The sequence below is a fragment of the Bison bison genome, unplaced genomic scaffold, assembly GCF_000754665.1.
Source record: "Bison bison bison isolate TAMUID 2011002044 unplaced genomic scaffold, Bison_UMD1.0 scf7180017864255, whole genome shotgun sequence".
In the NCBI taxonomy this organism is placed as follows: domain Eukaryota; kingdom Metazoa; phylum Chordata; class Mammalia; order Artiodactyla; family Bovidae; genus Bison; species Bison bison.
This window is the reverse complement of record NW_011494827.1, coordinates 294691-298907: the sequence shown is the minus strand read 5'-3', so window position 1 is coordinate 298907 and position 4217 is coordinate 294691. Positions and strand designations below refer to the sequence as shown.

Genomic DNA, 4217 nt, shown 5'->3' with positions numbered 1-4217 from the left:
GCCCACAGGAAGACACTGTCCCCACCTTCCTGGTCGTTCCTTTCTTTTGTATCTCTTAAACACTGTTTTTTTTGTTGTTGTTGTCTCTGTTTGAACTCTATAGAGACATGTTGCTGTGGTATGTGTTCCTTTATCCTTGGCTGTTACATGCAACACGAAGTATGATTCCTCCGTGTTGTTGTGCGTAACGGTAGCGCATTTTCATTGCTGTTCAGCATTCCATCCTATAACTGAATTCCAATTTATCCGTTCTGCTCTTGATAGATGGAGAAGGCAATGGCACCCCATTCCAGTACTCTTGCCTGGAAAATCCCATGGATGGAGGAGCCTGGTGGGCTGCAGTCCATGGGGTTGCACAGAGTCGGACACGACTGACTTCACTTTCACTTTCATGCATTGGAGAAGGAAATGGCAACCCACTCCAGTGTTCTTGCCTGGAGAATCCCAGGGACGGGGGAGCCTGGTGGGCTGCCGTCTCTGGGGTCGCACAGAGTCGGACACGACTGAAGCGACTTAGTAGCAGCAGCAGCAGCTCTTGATAGAATTTGGATTGTTTCCAGTTTGAAGTTATGTGTGATGCTGTTAGGTAAGACATTCGAGACATATACAAGACATTCTTGTACACGTGCCTCTGCATGATTCTGTTGGGTGTCTGTGCACACGCATACATATGTAAATATAGGTCTCTCTAGCAGGGAAATCGTTGACCTATTGGGTATGCACACCTCCAACTTCAGTAAATAGTGCCAAACTGTTTTCCAAAGTGATCTTTTTTTTACACTGAGTTTGTATTTCTTCTGTATTCATGCGCGTAGATGTGCTTCATTATTTTTAATGGGTACATGGTTATCACAGCATGGACATATCATGATTTATTTAACCAGCTTGATTTCTTTAAAAAATTCTTTTGCGGTTATAAAAAATGCCACAATTAATATCCCTTTTCATACTGTTCATGGGGTTCTCAAGGCAAGAATAATGAAGTGATTTGCCATTCCCTTCTCCAGTGGACCACATTCTGACAGACCTCTCCACCATGACCCGCCCATCTTGGGTGGCCCCACACGGCATGGCTTAGTTTCATTGAGTTAGACAAGGCTGTGGTCCCTGTGATCAGATTGTGCCAGGGTCCAGCCCGGGCTGATCCAGGGTATTCGAAGGAGAGACGGCATTGGCGACCTATTTATTTAAATATTCATCAAAGATATAAAGAGTAATAGAATGAGGATAGCTCAGTGAGGAAATTCAGTGGAGAAAAGAGGCTGAAATAAGGATAGCTCAGTGAGGAAATTCAGTGGAGAAAAGAGGCTAAATAATTCAACCAGAAGGTGAGAGAAAGAACGACATGGGGAGACCAAGTTTCGGTGAACAAGGCCTGCACTTTATTTTTCAAAGTAGTTTTTATACCTTAAGTTATGCATAGAGGATAATGGGGGAAGGGGTAGAGTCATGCAGTAAGCCAGGCTTTCTTCCTGCAAACTTATCATATGCAAAAGTTTAGGTGATTTGCATCATCTTCTGGCCCGGAGGCCTGTTAACATTTTAAGACCCTTTCTTCAGAAAACTTATTTTTCTCTAAAGGTGATTAGGCAGGCGCCACCCTCCAAAAGCATTAAAGTTGCATTCCTATAGGGCAAAGGTGTGGTGGGCTACAACAAAAAAGAATTAACTCAAGGGTCCAAGGTTACAAACATTAAAGCTACTACTTACACCAATTATATTAATCAATACACTGCCAGGGACACAGCAGGTAAGGGATATGGAGACTTAGCAGCAAACATTGGCCCAACAAGTGAAAAACCCTTCACCAATACAATTTCTAATCAATCTTTTAACTGCTCAAAGGACTCTGTATTTAGACAGTTTAGAACATCTCATGCCTCTCACAGTTGGGAGGCTCTGAGCAATAACATGTGGCCGGAAGAACCTATTCAGGTAGGCTAGAGGACTTCCAAAGGAGTTTGTAGGTTGAAACACTATCACACCCAGGAACTTTATTAACTGGAGCTATAAGTTAACTCTTTTTTCAGAGAGAGGTAGTGGGGGACAGCCCCCTGCGCCCCCGTAAAGTCAGAGGTGTAGGTGAGAGCACAAAGCAGAAAGTTGGCAGACTCTGGTTTTGGGGGTAGATGCTCAAGAATTTCCAGGGGGACTCCTGAGGCTCGATCCCGCCTTTGCGTATGCCGAGCCTCCTTCCTCATGACCTTTGCCACGGGCGGAGTTCCTCATGCTGGCTCCTGGCAGTGATAGACTTCCAGTTGAGCTATTGCACATCCTGAAAGATTATGCTGTGAAAGTGCTGCACTCAATATGCAATATGCTGGGAGATGGCTCCCGGCAAGATTGACTAGTTTTCTGTGCTTATGATTTCAGTGTGTCTGCCCTCTGATGCCCTCTCGAAACACCTACTGTTTTACTTGGGTTTCTCTTACCTTGGACGTGGGGTATCTCTTCATGGCTGCTCCAGCAAAGCGCAGCTGCTGCTCCTTACCTTGAGCGAGGGGTATCTCCTCATGGCCACCCCTCCTGACCTTGAACGTGGAGTAGCTCCTCTTGGCCCTCCTGCACCTGCACAGCTGCCGCTCCTTGGATGTGGGGTTGCTCCTCTTGGCCGCCGCCCCTGTCCGCAGGCATGGGGTAGCTCCTCTCAGAGTGCAAAAGTAGGAAGTCAAGAAACACCTGGAGTAACAGGCAAATTTGGACTTGGAATATGGAATGAAGCAGGGTAAAGGCTAATAGAGTTTTGTCAAGAGAACACACTGGTCATAGCAAACACCCTCTTCCAACAACACAAGAGAAGACTCTACACATAGACATCACCAGATGGTCAACACTGAAATCAGATTGATTATATTCTTTGCAGCCAAAGATGGAGAAGCTCTATACAGTCAGCAAAAACAAGACCAGGAGCTGACTGTGGCTCAGATCATGAACTCCTTATTGCCAAATTCAGACTGAAATTGAAGAAAGTAGGGAAAACCACTAGACCGTTCAGGTAAGACCTAAATCAAATCCCTTACGATTATACAGTGGAAGTGAGAAATAGATTTAAGGGACTAGATCTGATAGAGTGCCTGATGAACTATGGACAGAGGTTCTTGACATTGTACAGGAGACAGGGATCAAGACCATCCCCATGGAAAAGACATGCAAAAAAGCAAAATGGCTGTCTGAGGAGGCCTTACAAATAGCTGTGAAAAGAAGAGAAGTGAAAAGCAAAGGAGAAAAGGAAAGATATAAGCATCTGAATGCAGAGTTCCAAAGAATAGCAAGCGGAGATACGAAGGCCTTTCTCAGCAATCAATGCAAAGAAATAGAGGAAAACAACAGAATGGGAAAGACTAGAGATCTCTTCAAGAAAATTAGAGATACCAAGGGAACATTTCATGCAAAGATGGTCACAATAAAGGACAGAAATGGTATGGACCTAACAGAAGCAGAAGATATTAAGAGGTGGCAAGAATACACAGAAGAATTGTACAAAAAAGATCTTCACGACCCAGATAATCACAGTGGTGTGATCAGTCACCTAGAGCCAGACATCCTGGAATGTGAAGTCAAGTGGGCCTTAGAAGGCATCAGTACGAACAAAGTTAGTGGAGGGGATGGAATTCCAGTTGAGGTATTTCAAATCCTGAAAGATGATGCTGTGAAAGTGCTGCACTCAATATGGCAGCAAATTTGGAAAACAGCAGTGGCCATAGGACTGGAAAAGGTCAGTTTTCATTCCAATCCCAAAGAAAGGCAATGCCAAAGAATGCTCAAACTACCGCACAATTGCACTCATCTCACATGCTGGTAAAGTAATGCTCAAAATTCTCCAAGCCATGCTTCAGCAATACGTGAACCGTGAACTTCCAGATGTTCAAGCTGGTTTTAGAAAAAGCAGAGGAACCAGAGATCAAATTGCCAACATCTGCTGGATCATGGAAAAAGCAAGAGAGTTCCAAAAAAACATCTATTTCTGCTTTATTGACTTCGCCAAAGTCTTTGTGTGGATCACAATAAACTGGAAAATTCTGAAAGAGGTGGGAATACCAGACCACGTGACCTGCCTCTTGAGAAACCTGTATGCAGGTCAGGAAGCAACAGTTAGAACTGGACATGGAACAACAGACTGGTTCCAAATAGGAAAAGGAGTACGTCAAGGCTGCATGTTGTCACCCTGCTTATTAACTTCTATGCAAAGTACATCATGAGAAATGCTGGGCTGGAAG

General features: G+C 44.4%; 1 protein-coding gene across 2 annotated transcripts in view; it reads left to right on the top strand.

The window, feature by feature from the left end:
• TMEM128 (transmembrane protein 128) overlaps positions 1-4217 on the top strand; it is a 15371-nt gene that overhangs the window by 6637 nt on the left and 4517 nt on the right. The gene's annotated exons all lie outside the window — the stretch shown is intronic.